The following is a 19,296-nucleotide window of genomic DNA, read 5'->3' on the forward strand; positions in this document are numbered from 1 at the left end:
GAGGAGGAGGAGGAGGAGGAGGAGGAGGAGGGGGCGGCGGCGGTGTCGACGGGGGGGTAAGGGGAGGAGGAAGCAAATTAATACGGGCGAGCAAGAGGGTCCAGCTAACGAACGAACCGACGCCAAGTCTAGTGCCGACCAGCGCCGCGACGCCTTGCAATCCACTCTCTCTCCACTCTCTCCGTGTCTCATCGCCTCCGTGTCGTCTCTCGTGGACGATTAAGTAGACCTTGTAAGAGTAAGAAAAACTTCTTGGAGAGTTTTATAACGGCTGTTCCTGGTTGGTCAATCGAAATCGTAACCCGCCGGTTTTCAACTTCTCGTCTGTCTGTTTGGATCTACTTTGCGTTGTTGAGGGGGGAGAGGATCGTCGTTTGGGAGGATAATCGGAGGGGGGGATTTCGAGGTTTCCTTTTTTTTTTGTTCTGTTTTCTCCTTCCAACGTTTATGGAATATATTCGAGGGAGTAGGATGGAGTAGGATGAAGCGTGAAGCATCAAGAGTGAGAGGAGAACAGTGTGCACGGGCCATAATAGATCAATCGTTTAGGAGTTGGCGGGGGAGAGGAGTTTCTATGGGGGTGAAGTGTGAACGCAGCTTTAAGCTTGGACCGGTGATACCCGTGACAGTGATGGATGACGATGGTTTTTTTTTGGTTCCTTTCTTTCCTTCTTTTCTTCTTTTCTTTCTTCTTCTTCTTTTTTTTTTTTGTTCGCTTGATATAAATATAGAAAGAAGATGCTAATGATAGATTTTTCCTTTCCTCGATCTGTGAAGCTGTTCTGTTGTTCCATATGATATTTGTTGCCTGTGAGAAATATTCTTTGAATTGATGGATGATAGATAGAAAGATAAACGGAAGAAAAAGATTGTGCGAATTGGAATATTTTTTTTGAAGCATCTACGTGCGCGTTATTCCGAGATTGGTGGTTATATAATTGACAGGATTGCAATTATCTCATTCCATCGTGAAAAATTCGTGGAACAAGTTCAGAATGGCGGCGATTGATTCGAGTTAGAACGATTAACTCGGTGTTAATTAGTCGATCTCTCACCTCGATAGCGCGATTAACACCGGTCTGCCCTTTCCAGTGGCTTGGCTCCGCCCTGAACAATGTATCTCCTTCTTCGAATACCGCCATTTTGCCGGTTTACACCTCCCAAGATCGCAATCGAGTCTAATTTCCGCGTGGTCACAATGAGAGAATGTTACGTCCGACGAAAGAGGGAGAGGAACAACGATGGTCGTATGATTATTTTTCCGCTATTGTTATCCGCTCGTTCCATGCTAAATTTGCATATCCTGCTCAATGCCGTCGCTGATGAAAATAAAGTAGGAAATTTTTCAAATTCATATTATATTTTAAACTGTGCAAATTTCTTTTTTTTAACCCAAGAATATTAATTCTTTTATATTCTCGTTTAATTTTTATTTTATGCAAAAGTTATAAATCCTTCATCCTTCTCATACATATTTTTAATTATTATTTCGCAAATATCCGTAAAAAGGATCGTAGAAATTAAATCTTGATTCAATCCCCTCTGTCATTTTGTCCATCTTCATTAAATCCTGTGGACTTCCAACCAAATCAAATATCGATTTTATCCATCGGAAATCAATTCTCCTTCGAAATTAAACCGAAGCAAATCGAGAATAGATTTTTAGCAAGCTTTGAAAACTAGAAAAGAAGACCTGTATTCTTCTCTCTCTCTCTCTCTTTTCCCTTCTCACCTGACACAATCGAAGACGAAGAAGCGAGGCTTCCTCTCACGAGGAAGCCGCTCGGCCCTTACTAGTCTCATTTTAATTAAACGAAATTCCTCGTGCAACAAAGGGCGGCAAGCCAGCCGGATAATTCGAAAGGGCAGATACGTGCTTCCTGGTTGGTCGGGTTTATAGAGGCTGCTTCGATGGTGGTGGCGTCTGCGAAGGAAGAGGATGGAACCGGTTCTCTAGCTTTTCCCCGGGGTAACCGGGTGGTGAAGCGGGATGGAGGCGCTTGGCTGGCGGGGAGGGGGAGCGAGATGGATAGAGGCGACAGGAAGCGAAAGAGGGCGAAAAAGAGAGGGGCGGAAAGAAAAGGAGGAAAGAGAGCTCGGGGGAGAGAGAGAGAGAGAGAGAGGGTGGAGAGATCGATAAAGGGAGTGTCGGTATGAGAATGGGGCAGAAGGAACACACGGAAGGGTGGCTCTAAATGCGAGCGTCTTAAACGAGTGACGTAAGAAATTCTAAATTAGGAAACAATTGATCGGCGTAGGGAAAGTTCGATTGGGAAAGTTCGTCGCGCCTGTCTAATTGCTGGGAATGGTTCAGTATTTTGGAATAATTTGAAATGGGATACGTGGAAATAAGTTTAAAAAATTATATATAATTTGGATTATTTTGGTAGAAAGTTTTGGCAGAGGAATGGATGATCGTGTTCCATTATTGAATTGAATTTTTTTTATATTATTTCTGTGCGAGGAAAGAGATTTGAGAAATATATTTATCATGAAAAATAGAAAGGTTCTCGTAGAGAAAGAAAAAAAATCTTTAAGATTATTGAGTAATTTCTAATCTGCAAGTATTATGTTATTCGAATGTATGTTACAAGCTTTTAGTATTTTAGTATCAAGTGATCTTAACGATCAAGACTACTTGTTCCTCCTCAACTTTTGTATTTTATTACTCTATTGAATTCTATCTCTATCATTTTCATTTAAGACTGGAAAGTCACATAAGACTTTTTAATAACGCAATGAAACGTGATAATTAATGATCTAATAAAATGTTGCAACTTCTTGCGATCTCTCAAATATATTTTACTTTACGTCACATCTATAAAATTACAATTATTTCAAGAAAACAAGATAATACAAGAAAGCAATATCTCGATGAATGTACAATATTCTGCTTATCCTGCTATTAACTTTTTTCGATACGACAAATGATATCGTACATACGTTTTTCCTTACATCCATTATTAAATAATAACATCTGTATATATCTTTCCTTTCCTAACTTTACACTGAACACAAATTTAAAACGCAGTTGCGAAATAATAAAATAATAGAAAAATCTTAATCGAAGCAATATTTCCATCGGTTTCGCAAACAGAAGAAGACCTCGCCAGCGGACTCGGTTGTCACCGTTTAAATTTTACGATCCTCCTCGCGTTTCGCAACCGTGATTCCACGAGTCCACCACCAGTTTCGCACGCGTTTTATTGCGTTTCGTGTGCACGATCGCACGTGTGGAGCGTCGCGATTGCGAATCTAAACTTTGTTGTTTGCTCGGCCCGGCGATTAGATAGCCCTCTCTCGCGCCACTTTTAACGCCGCCCCGATCTCGGCGGCGGCGAATGGCGCGCGCAATTTTCATACCTGTTCCATCGCGATCACCGCCACGATTACGGTTACATAATCGCGCGGATCCCTCGCGCGGGGCCATTAAGCCGGGCCGCCATTCATTAATGTCCTTTAAATAAATTTATTACACCATAAAACGCGACCGGCCGACCGCTTTCCACGCGTAAATACATTCGTTCCGGCCCATGTTTCCCGGGACTGCACACGTATTTATGTAACTCTGACGGATCTTGACACCCATTGCGCTTTCGCGCATTCTTACGGATGAATGTTGTTGCGTTTCGACGCGTCCGCTCGAGAAGGAAGGAGCTTTGACCACTTTGTTGCGAGTTACGAGGGTTGAGCGAGGTCGAGCGGAGTAGAAAATATCGCGTTGGAAATCGTGGGAAATGTTTTCGTTTTGTAATAATTTATCGAGATATCTACGAATATTTGAAATTGTCATTCAGGAGGATGATTGAAATGAAACGATACTCTTTCGATACTTACCTTTTCGAAATTCGAGCAGAGAAGTTGAATTAAAGTATTCGAGTCGAGTTATTATGAAACAAGGGAAGATCGGCGAGAGGCAGGATAATCCTTGCAACCGGATTATTCGGGGATTTTTCTTGACTGCGTGGGATAAAAAGAAACGAGGAGGACGTGAGTCTCTCGGAGGAGAGACTCCGTCTTTCTGCCAACTACCGTTGATATATTGCTCGTTCATATCTTTCCTATCCTTTATTCTTTCTGTCTTCCATTTGTGTTCCATTATCCGTCCAACGCGCTTCGTACTTCAAAGCAAAACATTTCTCTTCGCTCAAATGAAAATATAGACGTCTTCAACTTTAGAGATGTTGTAATTCGATTGTCGAGTGTGTGGTAATAACGGTTTCTTCGTTATTTTTAACGAGTTCTTCGTTTAAATTTAATTTGAACTGTAATTCGTCTTAAAATTCGATTGAAATTAGAAAAACTTTGGACCGCTATAACTTCGAAAATAATCACTTCCGGTCAACGAGTGAAAGATCGTTAGAAGCGTGGAATCTTACTCTTTAAAACGCTTTTTCATTTGTCTCGATACGAGTTTCGGTTGTCGAGATATCATCGTACAAATAAAAGGGTGATTTTTAATCGTTTATCTTAAACGCGATTCGACTCTATTAAAATTCAGGAAACTTTGAATCGCTATAACTCCGAAGATAGTGACTTCCGGTCAACGAATGAAAGATTGTTAGAAGCGTGGAATCTTACCCTTTGAAACGCTCTTTCGTTTTTCCCGATACGACTTCCGGTTCCCGAGTTATCGTCGTGTAAAAGAAAGGGTAATTTTTAATCGTTTACTATTTTCGTCTTTATCGCTTATTCGGACCTCTCGCTTCCGCTTCCATTCGATGACCTATCCCAAATTCCAGACAAGCGGCAGACGCGATTCCTAGAAAAACGTAGCATTTCCAGGAAAAATATATAGGTCACTAGATCCATTCATAATTTCTGTGTTAACCGCTATGGAAACTTTGAGAGTTCACATCTCGGCAATCGATTGAGATATCGGAATAATTCAAAAAGCGAGTTCAATGGCGCATTATTCTCTACTTTTTGAATAGATTTTGATCAAAATTTTTAGTTTCTTTTTTACACGAAAATTTGAGGTGTATTTCATTTTTAACGTGTAAATGGTTTCTTATTATGATATAATTACATGAGGAAAATTTTCCATAATATTTGCTATATATTTTAACTGCATAAAATTCATTATATCAACTATTCAACAATTCTTTGTATTATATACAACATAATCGTCAATTATTCTAATAATAATAATTATGTTTATTTTCAATTTTATACCTTACGCAATAATCTTCGACAAACATACAATTCCTTCCACGAGATGCACAACGTACACACAAAGAAGAAAGAGCCTCCTCAGACTCATCCCCCCTTGGTTTATAATATCATACACCGTCTCCGAAATAATGCTTCCAACACAGCTCGTGCTCCCGGCGCTGCGACCTCCCCGCCGTCTTCCTCATCTATCAACAGTTTTCTTTTCCATCCGCCCCCTTCTGAAACGCCGCCCGCTTTTCCGGCCAAGATTTATGAAACGGTACTTTGTACAGTTCCAGTTTAGCGTACGTCTCGATTTACTTGCCCCAGGCTGAACCTGTGATCGTCTTCTTATTCCAAAAGTTTCCGCGAGAGAGCATCCTGTCACGGTTCTATGTTCAATGCGAGATCATTTTGCGCGAAATATCGCCGCGTTGCTTGTTTAAGTTGATTAATGCAATTTCAATCGCGAAGAATTTAAATTATTCTAGATGCAATAATTTACATTTAATTTACATTATTTTCGTCCAAATATATTTTTCGAATCGAAAGTGATAAAAATAAAAAAGATAATTCTCTTTTCAAATTTTCTATTATAACAATGCAATTTGAGCACAATTTGAATATTTCTATAAATTCAATGTTAATGAATTTTATCATTAAACACTGGACAATCATTGGATAAATGATACAAGGAGCAATTTTCGACTAATTTTCAAAGTTTTCGATTTTAATCGAGATTCTACGAGGAAGAAAATTTACTTGGGGGATGGTGCGTGCGCACAGCACGCGTGGCACGCATGTCACTGGAGGAACGATCGGGGGTTGGTCTAGAAAGAAAAGGGATCTCGCGTGTAGAAACTTACGTGTGGATACGTGGAAAGGCGAAGAGATTCATTCTTCGGGGCGAGAGCGATCTCAGCGCACCCTCTTCGCCACACCCAGACCCACCCCCGCCGCATCCATCAAGGCGGAATCTCGATCTCCAAATCCACCCCGGCCACGACTACTTTGCCTTTCTCCTCTCTTCCTTCCTCGAGCATTCCAACGCACGCCGTCCAACTCCTCGAACATGGCTTGCAATGATCGAGATTTCTCCTTGCTTGATTTCCTCAGCTCTCGAATATTGCACCGTTCCAAATTTCTTTTTTTCTCTTTTCTTTTTAATTCTTATTACTTTTCACTTCTCGTTACATCCCAATGGATATCAAGATAACGTATATTCGATATTTTCGAAATAATTCCTTTCAGTTTCCTCGAAAGCAGAGCAAGAGAGAGAGAGGAAGAGGCTAAATCACTCGAAATTTCGTCGACACGCGGATCGAGCCGAATTGCTCGTCGTCCAAACGTCCAGAAATGGTGCGCCATTAATTCACGCTTGCGCGCGGTGGAAAAAGTTGAGCGTTTGAGCGAACGCTTGAAAAAAGGTTACGCTCTCGAGCGACGTATTGGGCGAGCGGCGGGCAGGTGCGTGATCACCGGCTAACACTTTATCAAACCTCGCGCGTTCCTCGCGCTCTCCTCCCCGGTCGACGACTCGCGTTCGGACATATTTTTACATAAAATTAATTAAGTCGACTCCGGGGCGCCCCCGGCCTCGTAAATAATCGGCGGTGGCCCGCCACGCTCAATTTATTTACCAAAAGGTTCTCGCGTGTACCGTTTTCGCGCGAAACAGCACGCGACACGGGGGATAAAATATGAATTCTCTCTCGTCTCTTGATCGCATCTTCGCGCAGGGGGAGGAGAGGCAAGGTTTGGGGGGTGCTTGCACGAAAGGAAGGAGGAGGAGGAGCGGATATTGTCACGCGCGAATCGTGAAAGGGGGAAGGGGGAGGATTAAGCGAGCGGTAATTCCTGAATTTATTATATCTCCCCGCGAAATTTAAAATAGATCGCCCGGTTAGCCCGTACCGAAATACTTTTCTCCCGGTAGTTTCATTTATTTCCATCCAGCTGGTGACCGGTGTTGTCGGAATAAGTGGCTCCATCTCTCTCCTCGTTCCTCTTCGCGCGGGTTCTGGAAACGCGAGACTATTAATTTGCCAAATTTTCTTTCCACCCTTTCTGATGCTCGGAAAATTCTTTTCCGAGTTTCGATCAAACGTGTTGAATTATATTTAATAAAGATAATCTTGGACAAATATTTATGATACGAGGTGTACGTGTTTTCAGATAGATCTTGCGTAGTCAATTTTCTTGGTATGTTAAGTTGACAATTATTTCTCTCTCGATTAATAATTTGAAAGCGGAATAAATACGAGTTTTCGTTGCTTCTGATTTATGTGAAAATTCAAATTTAAATTTTGAACGATTCAGGAAAGGAAGGAAGATTTTTTCTTTTCTGTCTTTCAATCACTCTTCCCTTTTCGATCGATCTGTGAAAACTTTACAGGTTTAACGAGGGGGAATGCTCTTCATGAAGTTGGAAATGACAGTAATCCCGACACGCGGGCAATTTTATCGCTGCAAGATCGCGACGAATTCTCGATGTGAAAACTCCTTTCGCTCGTTCGTTCACCTATGAATCCGCGAAGAACAAAGTCTACGCGGATCGAGCCGGTCCACGTTGGTAATTTATCGCTCCTGATACGTACAAATTGCGCCTGTCCATCTCTGCGGAGATGAAATATCGACGGGATGGTGATTAATTGAATTTTTCGTCGGAACAGTTGTTTTGCTCGCGCGTAAAAATGTGTACGCACCGCGGTATCAACCGATTGCGCCTCAATTTTCTTTTTTTTCCTCTTTTCCTTCTTTTTTCTTTTTTTTTTCACGTGGAAATCGATCCAATCTCGTTTGTTTACATCGTGTTTTTTAACATCGCGTTGCAACCAGTCATGATTAATGGTTGTTTCGTAATTATTATTCGTTTACATAATTATTGTTAATATTTCAATTTTCATTTCTGCAACGTTTTTATTATTCTACGTGTTATTTCTTATTATTTTAACGGCGGATATTTTTTTAATAAAATGATTATCAATTTATTATTAAATTACGTATATCGATAAATAAGATAGATTAATTTGTTATAAAATAAATTTTGTATAAAGTATAGTAACGTAATGTATGTTGTATGTAATATATTAAATGAAATATTGAATATTGTAGGTAAATATCCCCTTTATTATTATTTTTAAAAATAATTGATTCAGAAAAAATTCCTGATAAAAATCAAACGATTTCCAGGAAGAATTCGTAATACAAGAGTTCAATCACTTTTTTTTATAAATAGATACAAACACATCAATTACGTATTTTGATAGAATAACAATTATTAATTTTAAAACATTTATAGCCAAGATTATTTTATTTCTCTTGAAGCATATCATATTCGTCATTTTATCAAATCTCGAATAGAAAGAATATTTTCCTCGAAGGAACATTATCTCGATAGAAGGGGATTTTCGATTTTCTTCTTCATCCGATAACGTCGGGATAATGATAGAAAATAATGATTCACGATCGTCTGAAATTAAACGCGCGGGAAACAGGGCGTGATTTCGTAAAATGTTCGCAGGTGGATAAAATGGCACGGTTTCGAGAATAGATCAAAGCATCCACGATTGGTCCACGCACTGTAGTCGCCCCCATTCGTATATATTTATTACTGTCCACCGGTAGACTGGCTGTCGCCCGGGTTTAATGACGGGAAGAACTGTGAAACTGAAACGTTTGTCACATCGACGACGCTCGTAGATTTAGAGAATCAGAAACCGTGCCAGTTCCAACGGGGACGTAGCCCCGTATTTCCATTCTCAACAGAGATGAACTGATACTTGCACTTGTATTTGACAATCGCACGCTCGCTTGTCTTCGAGATGAACGTTAGAATGAGTAATGATTAACAGGCCCGGGAAAAATAGACTCTAAATCTTTCCTCGTTGATTATTTTTAGATTTTTGAATTGATTTTTCGTAAAATCTTGCTTGCTTTTTGCAACGAAACTTGAAGCAAAAATTTAATTCCCCTCTACTTTCCTTTCTTGTGGAATTATTTTCTTATAAAGATCTGGAAATCGTGTTGCTTCTTTAATTAGAAGAAATAGAATTCGTTTTCGAGTTTTAATTATTAAACACTTTTCCACTTTTTTAAATGTTATTCGATCAAGTATAATTGATGACACGTATAAAAAGGCAGTCATCTTAATCTTATACTTTTATGAAATTCATATTTCGCTATGATTCTATAGAAAAAGAGAGAGAGAGAAAAAAGAGACACTATTTTTCTCACCAAGATCCCCTAATACCGCGGTTTACGAAGTGCATTAAACACCTTGTAATTTCACTTTTCATACGCGCCACGATTTCACAACGAAACTTCTCTTGCACGCTCGATCATATTAATTCCTCGAGCAACGTTCAACTCGACTTCCGTCGTTTAAACGTCCTTTCCTCCCCCCCCCCCCCCCTCCTCCCGATCGATTTCACCGAGCGCGTATTTATCTCTCCATTTTTTTTCCCCCCTCCCTTTTTTGCCCTCCTAATCGCTGGAAAAAGTGACGTAATAATAGCCTGTTGGTTAACATGTCGATCACTTAAGTTCGGAACGATCTATCTTTCGAGTATTAACCACTTTCGATATATATTTTTTTTTTTCTAGTAATTCAGATTGATTTATTAATTGTTGTATTTTATAGATTAGTACATTTTTACGTTACTATTTCGTCGTGCTATTTCTTTTCCCTTTTTTCAATTTAAATATATCAATTTTTTTCCTTTTTGGATTCGTAGATCAATTTGACTATTTTGATAACTAGTCATCAGTTTCATCAAACTTTTATTAAATCATGAAAATTTAACCAAAATAATTCGTGTCATTTAAATTTTATGAAACGAATAATTATCACGAGACTGGCGAAAGGCCAGCTTTTCGAGATCAAACGCATAATTCATTGAACAAAAATACTTGAAATATGCTAATAAAATTCAAATATTAATTACAACATCCCCTATCCAACATCTTCGTTTCAATTTTCAAAATTCGTTCAAATTTTGCTTCCAATTTCTTTCCTCAACTGCAATCTTTATCAAAAAAAAATGTAATTTAATTACTCGAACAATTTTCCCTTCCTTGCGTTTCCTGCGATCCATCACATTAATTACCAAAGAACGGAAAAAAAAAAAAAAAGGAACAACAAAGAAAATCGATCTTATCTCCCAGTTCCATTCTCTGAAATTTCTTTGAAAGAGAGAGACGCACAGAGACGAAAAATACGGGTGGACGCGTGCACCCGTAAAGGCGGATGATCCTTTACACAGGAGTGTAGTTCGTCAAGGAGACCGGAAGCGGCCTACTTCCGAAACGGCGTATAATTTTTTATGCAAAGCCGGGGTTACCGATCGTTCCACCTCGAAAACTGTAATTTGTTGGGGCGTTGGGGAAGCGTAGGGCGCGAGGATACGCGCGGATTCGAGCGCGTGCTCGATGCAAAACGTGCATCGCAAACCTGCCCCCGGAGACCTGCTCGATAATTACCTCGTCAGAGAGGCCTCCTTTTCTTTTCTCCTCGGTTCACAGGCTTCGCTGCTATCCTCGGACAACGCTCGAGTATCCTGCTAACGAGTCCCCCCCCTCCTTATCTCGGCGTGGAAATCGAGCAACGGTTTGGCGCGCAACTCGCTTTTCTCGTTTCTTACCACCCTTTTGGATGGGGAGGTTGGCTCGAAACGATGATGCAACTTATGTGTGCGCGTACGTTTTGAGATAATCATTAGATTCGTTCGAATAATGAATTTTGTGGAATAGAGATGTAGATTGTTATCTTCTTAGAGTTATCGCTTTATGTATATATATGTATATGTATTTCGAGAAAAATTATTTGTACGCGTCAAAGATAATTGAAGTTGTGCTGTATATGGTATAAATTGTTAATTTCGATGGAAAATTCATCGATGATAATTATCGGTAGATGAGAAGATAATAATTTAATCGGATAAATCCTCGCGAGAAAGGAAAATGATCGATCGAAGGAAAGATAAAAATGTAATTTTAAATTTAAATTAATTATATTCGTCGTATTTATTAAGATCAATGTAACAGGCTGGCTAATTTTGACAAAAATTAATTAGTATAATACCTTAGGCATTCCTTCGCGAAAAGTAAGAATGTCGTAATTCTTTTCGGACGAGTCATTAGCGTGTATAATTTTTAATCTGATCGGAATGGAGACAAATTTGTCACGAGTTGCAAATTGCTTAATCGGAAAGACGATATCGCAAGATCGCAATCGAGAGTGAAAAAAAAAAAAAACGGAAAAAGATGTAAAATGGAAGGAAAATCGTTTCCTCCTCTCCGATTATTCCGCGACACTTATACGTTATTTCGATGGCCGCATTAAAGCGCGTAACGTACGATCTTACAAGGAAACTTGTTTCGTTTCAAATGATCAAACAAGTTACAACTTCTCCAACACCGATCACCATTTTAAACCACACCCCTCTCCCTTTTACACTTGATATTCCAACCGCGGGGACATGTAACGATAAATTGTTCAAGCTTGAAAATTGTTACGCGTAATTAGAGGGTATGAAGAGCGATATTCTTAAAATATTATCCTTCATCCCGCGTTCTCCTCCCGAGCGTTATTTATTAAGATTTCATTTTCTCTCCACTCCACCTCTCTTCTACGTACGCGTGATTAAATTTACGTGGAAACAATCAACTCGGTAGAAATGCGAATCAGAATTAACGATTCTGGCAATCGTGAACAAAAATTCTTTTTCGTCGAAAGTTATCTTGAAAATATTTCAAATAATAATATTGATGATAATAGGTGAATTCAAGAGAAAAGAATTTAAGAAAAGAAATTTATTCATGATCGCAAGATTATTATTTTTTTTTACATCTCGTAGAATAAAATTCATGTAAATGTCGGCTACGATTTCGTTATCATCTTTCGATTATTTTTAGTTTTCAAATTGAATTATTTCATTTTATTTTTCGTAATAATAATAAAATCGAGATGAAAGATCCTGAGTTTAATATAGCACGACGATCCATCAAAAAAAAAAAAAAGAATATTCTTCTGCGCTCTTCTGATGATTATCGCTATTTATAATGTAGAAAAGTTCCTTTAATAACGAATCTGAACTGGTTTATTATCATACCAACTTGTAACACGTGAACGGATAGGGAAAAATCTCTTTCTTCGTCTATATTTAAATTTCCAACCCAGACTCCACTTGTCTCGAGGAAGCTTACATTCTGCGACAAAACGATGCACGCACGTTTCATGATTTTCTGCCATTTTTTTCCAGACCGTGCAATGTATCCTATAGATAAAACCTTTCCTCAATAACAACATGAAAGAAAAATTGAACTACAGTTTACATTTTTTCCAACAAATTTGTTCAAAAAAAAAAAAAAGAAATCATTGCCAAACTATCGAAATAATCATTTTCAAAGAAAATGAAAATCTCGATATCGATCACTTTATGGATCCTTCCTCAGAAAGATACATCTTTTAAAGTTGCTCCAAAAATTCACACCGCCATCATTTTGTCACAAACTGTACCTCGATCGCTCTCGACGAGAATTACACGCACACACCGAGGACAAAGACAAGACTAAAAAACAAGAGGCTAAAAGCGATGTAAAAGATATTACGCGATTTTCTAATGGTATCATTAAAAGTGATTTTATCGATTAAACGGCGAATTAAATCGGGAACCGCCGTGGCTCAAATAACACGGTGCGCGGGCATCATTTCTCTTATCCTGTCGCATTTCTAATAAGAGGATAGATAGATACGCCTCGTGTTCGATCGTTCCTCCAACGGCCCGATTTCCCTCTGCCTCTGTATTTACAGCGCCGGCATAAATCTGCGGACCAAGATTCGCGCCGTTGCCCGTATCGCGCCTCTTCTATTTCTGCATCGTGGAAACGGCACTTTACGACTGCCGGTCCAATTTGTTTTCCGCCCATCCGAGTCCTCCCCGAGTGGCGACAAAGAAACGGCTCGGGACGATATTCATTAACGTCGTCGAACGTCTTCCTTTCAAACGCGGCCGCCTTTATTAACGACGATTTCTCCGTTCGATTAATTCTCTTATCCAGAGAACCGCGTTGTAAATTTACATTATCCGCTCGATACATCCAGGCACCGATTTTCGAGCCGAACGGTCAACGATTATCTGGATAATCGTTTCGACGATGAATTATAAGTTTAACGTTAGGTTTAGTTTAATTTCTTTCTCTCTTGATCGCGTAGTTATTGGATGGCAAGGGGGGAGGGATGATAACGATTTCAATTTTCAATTACTGTTTTAGATGGAACAATACAAGTTTGAGGATAAATTTAGAGAGAGATTCTATCAATGAAAATATTATGTAAATAATAAATAATGGAAATATTTACTCGAAAGTATATATCATAACCTAAAAATAAAATTGAGTCAAGATCAAATTAATCGTATTAAGTGAGGTGACACAAAGTGAAGCAATCTGTTATTTCAGAGTAACATTTCCATCACGAATCATCGATCTATCAAATCGTTAAGTTTAAAATTTCGTTCCTTCCGTCTACTCATAACCTAGCTTAACTAAAAATTCAAACGTTACCACACTTTCGTCTCGATCGTGAACGAGCATGGTCGATAAATTGCGAGTCTGTCCCGTCCCGTCGATAACGTCACCGTTACCGATCGAGCTTTAAACGCTGTTAACCTTTGCCTCGTCCAACTTAACGATGACAGCCAGATACATGGGACGGTCGATCGTTGACAGTGATCGAGGCACCGTGCAGGAAACATCTTTCGATAGGTATCGAGTGTTAACGAAGTCAATGGGGTTATGCGTGTCCTGGTCGAGGACAGGACAATAACCGATTCGTTCGACCGGTTCCATCCATTCCACTGTGTGGTGGATGTCAGTGGTGAGAGGCAGGTGCGACCGTGACTTGCCTTCCTCCCTTCGGTTCACGTAATTACGCTTGCGCGTATCTCTGTCGCGCCCTCGTACGTACGTAAGCACGAGACCGTTCTACACGAATGCACGTGCTTTAGCCTCGTCTAGCTCGCCATCCACCCGCCTGTATTACCTGACGAGACCGCGTTACGATACGTGTGTACATAACGGGGCCATGTAAGCAACGTAGTGTGATATACGGGGTGGCTTAGCCTACGTGCATCGTGGTTGGATGATTTCTGTGTGACGAGGCGTTTTGGAAGTGTAAGTGCGGCTTCTTTTTTTTTTTTTTTTTTTTTTTTTAGGGAGAGATTCGTGAGAAATACGCTTTAATGTAAATATACGTGCATAATCGTACGACGTTTAAACACGTGTGTGAATGTGACGTAGCTTTTAATGCATAATTCTTGGGATCGTGAAAGCGATGTTTTTGTGTACGATTCGTACGTACGTAATAGAATTGTTTTGAATAAAAATAAGTGTGAATTTTGTAGAGAGAGGATCGTTTTCTTTCACATACGTATTGAATTGTTTAATTTGACAATTATGGATGCAATGTGATTTTTAAAATGTAAAAGTGAAGCTGTTTTATTATTTTTTTTTTTTTCCATTTCAATTTTCACCGGAATTTTTGTAGGATTTATATGCGGGTTGTAAAGTTATGGGATTATAGTTTTCGAAATTAATTATGAGTGATCTAATGACCACTTTTTTTTTAATTCTGATTTCAGGTAAGCCTAAGAGAATGTAACTCGACTGGTTTCTGAGAACTCTGATGGAAATGTTCAAGCTGCAGAATGTAATTATCTTTTTATACTTCCTTTTTTTTTCTTTTTTTTTTCTTTAATACTTAAATTCTATAATATTCTTTTAATCTTTTACACGCATAATATGCACTTTTCCCTCACACATAATACTATTTTTATTTCTTAACAATTTTTATTTAACATTTACATTTTTTTCTTTCTACGACTCGTTAATATACTCTTAATTAATTTTAATTTTCTATTCGATTTCAATTCGTACGCAAATTTATACGAAACGGAGTTAAATAAGTGAAACAGAAGAGGAAATTAATTAATAATTTTACATAAAGGAAGTATTCACTTACAACGATTCGTTTCGTAAATAGAATTCAATGGAATCACTCGGAATAACAAGTGATCGTTTCGAAAAAAAAATGTTTCAACCGCAAGTTTATACCGCGTTTAATTCAACAATTAACGAACAGTTACGTGGAAACCACTTATTGACCCATATGCTCAGACGTTACGTTATCATTTTACGTTCAAAGTTAACTATACCTTCAACATGGACATGGAGAATTTCCGCATGAAGTGCTTTATATAACGTTTCCATTTTATTTATCCACTTTGGATCTTAATAATTTTGTATGTTTCGTAGAAATTGTCAGAACTATCCATATCTCATAATTGTACCAATGTTTCCTATCGTTAATTTAAGTTTTTCACATTATTTCGTGCTTAATTAACTAATATATTCATTTGAAATTCCATATATAATAAATTTCTCCGCACTATTAACTATAAATATATGTATTAAACGTTTCCTCGATTGATCGAGGATCAATTCTTATTTTTTCTTACTTTTATCCCGACGCAACTTATTTAATATAAAAGGAAATAGACAGAGAAGTTGCTTCGCGAGTGGAAATTGATTTTTTGAACCAATCTAATTTATGAATATGCGTATACATGTGTGGACGCATCCATCTGCATATTGAACATGTAGCTTAGGTCATCGCCTCACAAACACCTCACCATGCTTTTCCTTTCATTTTGTTCTCGTTCCATATATTTTCGCCTTACTTTACATATTTAAACAAGCCGTTTATTAAATATGTTAAAACAAAGTGTATATCGAGCACAACCGATTTATAAGAAATGTTAATAGCGTGCGAACGATTTTATCGGGAATTAATTCCGTAAAAATTAAACAAGCCTTGGTGTAGTTGATTGAATTAATAGCATATAGAAAGCGAATAAAGAACCAAAAAAGAAGCGATGATCTATAATCTAATAAGATTATCAGAGAAATTTTCTCGTTATCTCTACTTATCGTTAGATAATTAAGAAAGAAATCGTCTTGAAATCCGTTTTAATCCTCAGATTAGAATCTTGTCGCATCTAACAGCAACAAAAAAATATTATTTTCGAAATCAGAAAATCACAAAAATCGATCGAAACTCGAAACAATCTTAAAAGAGAGATAAAAAGAAATCGATCGTTGAAATCGATTATGATTTACACACCTTTCGCCTCAAATACATTATAAACGGAACGCGTTGTTCATCATCGAGCGCGTTGAAATCGAAGCGGAAAGACGAAAGTCGGAGGCGCGTCCGTTCGAAGCGACGTCCATGAATTTCGCCCACGACAGCCGCGATCGATTCGAGGAGGGGTTTTCGCCTTCATCCCGAAGGACATCCTCGAAACGAATCGATGGATTTACACGCGACGCGGAAACACTCGCATGCCCCTTTATCTTCTTTAATTCATTAAACTCCCCCCCCCCCCCCAGTATACGGCATACTCTCCATTACGAACTCCCGCAACGCCTCCATTAGTGCGTATATTCACGTCAGTCTTTACACCGCATTTACAAGTCACGACACGCGGGGTTAACGTTATGCAACGACCCGTTCCTCTCTCTCTCTCTCTCTCTTCCCTTTCCATCCTCTGCCCTCTTCCTCCCCCTTCTCCATAACCGCACGCGTATATACGTCGGTGCGCGTACCGCACTAATTCTCACACTAATTCTCGCACTAATTTACCCATGATCCGGATACGCATTCGCATGCATCAAACCGTACACCATGCGCTTGTACCAACACGGACGAGGCGCTGTATCCCGCTCTCTGTGCACTGTATGAATACAATACCAGGGGGTATCCCGTACGTGTGGGTATACAGGGTGGGCTCGAAACATCTCCGAGCTCCTCTTCGTTTCCATTATTTCTGGAAATTGAAAACTCTGCGATATTGGAAGAAATTGTAGGGTTGTTTGTTAAGAAAAGTGTTTGACGAAGTTTGGGAACGTGTGTAGAGTTGTTTGAGAAAGAAAAATTTGATTTGATTATCGAAAGTGGTGCGGTTATTTTCACGAAAATAATATCAGCATTTATGGAAATATTTGTAGTGTAAGAACGAAGTAGTGTAAGATTTCATTCATTCCCATTCTCTTCATCTTAATCTAAAATTCAAATTTGCGCATCAACATTTGTATTACATTTAGAACAAAATGAAATTACTTTGTTCCATCACGTATTGGATTAAAAATTCACATCTCATAGCGATTGCTTCTAAACTTGTCTTTATTTTAAACATCGATTATCAGGTCACCCGGTATACAAGATACGTACACACGTATACCAGGTGCATACACGTACGCATGGCCCGCCATAGAGATGATTTCGATCCTCTTGGAAACGATCGTGCTTGCCTCCATTCCTCTCCCCTACTGTATATGTATATATACATTCTCCACGAGCATCTTTTTGTCACTTTCATTCGTATTTGCATTATGCTAGTACACCGGGTATCACGGATCGTAAAAAAGATACATCGCGTGTCCTGTTCGTAGCGGATGGTAATCGATGCCCGTGGAATTTACGAGCTTTAATAACGTCGCTTTGCCCAGGTGGTCGAGCAACCATTACGGGCAGATTATCAGGATCGTCGACCAACGATCGGATGAAAGTGGATTCGGTGTTCTTTTTTTTTTTTTTAGGAAAGGGGGGAGAGAGGGATTTGACCGGTTTTCTTTTCTTTTTCGCATCCTCGATAATAGTAACTCCTTCGTGGAGGGAAAAATCTTCTCTCTTTCCTTTTCTTTTCGATTCTCGATAGATCGAACTGGCTGCTCGTCGAGATACAGCGAAACGGAGAGGTTCGCGAGCCACAAGCAATTTAGGAAGTCATTTAGTTTTATGAGATTTTGTAATAATTGATTTACATCAATTTTGCTTGGAATTATGCAGGTTTTTTATATAATAATTTATTTTCAATCGTGTTTAGCGATTTTTGAAAAATTCTAAACTATAATTCTAAATATATGAGATGTAACGTTGCAGATATAAATTATTTTATATCTGAAAAAGAAGAGGGAAGAGAGAATAAATTACTATAATAACAAAAAAGAAAACGTACGTTTAACTTATAACAAAATAATTAAATAATTTAATTAAACCCAGTTACAGGAAGAACGATGCTCGTTATACTTTATTTAATTAAATCACGCATAATTGTTCCAAAAAATTAGCCACGCGACAAGAAGGCATATATATACCGCTTAATAATAAAATAATTAATTTAATTGAATGCAGTTAAAGAAAAAAATTCCAAACGAAGGAATTACTCGTTACAATCATCATCGCCTCCTTTCATCGCGAATTATTTTACTAATTAATATTCATAAAATTTTTTTCTTATTCGACAAAAATTATTATACTTATATAATTAGCTATACATAATTACTTTGTTTTGTTTCTTATCCACCTATTTGTAATTAATATCAATCAAAATTACCTTCTTTTCGAATAACAATATTTCCATAATTATTTCAAATTAAGTTACCGCTCAAATGAACAATGTATGCCTCGTTCGAATCTTTCATGACACGTTGCAAAAGCTGTTCGATCGGGATCCATTCAAATTCCTTCCTCAACTCGTATAGCTCCGAGCTTCCAAGTCGCGTGGAAATTATTCATCGATGGTCCCTCACCCTGTACATCGTGTTCCCTGTACACGCATACGAGGGTACGTCGTGAGCTTGTAAGCCTGCGGATTCGTGGCGGCGATATACCGCGTAGACAGAGATGGCGAGATACTCATCGTCCACGATATTGTTGTCTTCCGATTACATCGGACAATGGGTCCATTTCCGGAAGTGGAGCGGAAATTGTGCCTCCCAGCGTGACAGGGATGGCGCACGCAGCCGACGTCTTCGAGAGAAATGCAATTTCGGCCATCACCAAGGTGGAAGCCGGAAATTGAACGGATCCATTGTCCGTGATCTGTACGCGATACAATGCTTTCGGTGGTTTTTCTCTTCTCTTTCTCTCGTTTTCGAAAATTTAGAAAGTACGACTAGATCAAACGTAGAGAATATGTAGTACACTCTTCATTTGGGTTTGTTTAAATAAAATCTCGATTTGGATATTTTTAAAGAAGATGACTTTTGGTTTTATGATTTTCGAAAGCTGTGTAAACT

General features: G+C 38.7%; 1 protein-coding gene and 1 long non-coding RNA gene across 3 annotated transcripts in view; both read left to right on the forward strand.

Annotated features, from left to right (window-relative positions):
• LOC725329 (UPF0489 protein C5orf22 homolog) overlaps window positions 1-19,296 on the forward strand; it is a 788,097-nt gene that overhangs the window by 167,533 nt on the left and 601,268 nt on the right. The window lies entirely within an intron of this gene.
• The window catches only part of LOC102656511, a 60,674-nt gene continuing 55,327 nt past the window's right edge, over window positions 13,950-19,296 (forward strand). The window contains exons 1-2 of the long non-coding RNA XR_001703664.2: window positions 13,950-14,328; window positions 14,796-14,863. This is a non-coding gene — a long non-coding RNA (uncharacterized LOC102656511). The remainder of the gene's footprint in view (window positions 14,329-14,795; window positions 14,864-19,296) is intronic.

The sequence above is a fragment of the Apis mellifera genome, linkage group LG7 (assembly GCF_003254395.2).
Source record: "Apis mellifera strain DH4 linkage group LG7, Amel_HAv3.1, whole genome shotgun sequence".
In the NCBI taxonomy this organism is placed as follows: Eukaryota; Metazoa; Arthropoda; class Insecta; order Hymenoptera; family Apidae; genus Apis; species Apis mellifera.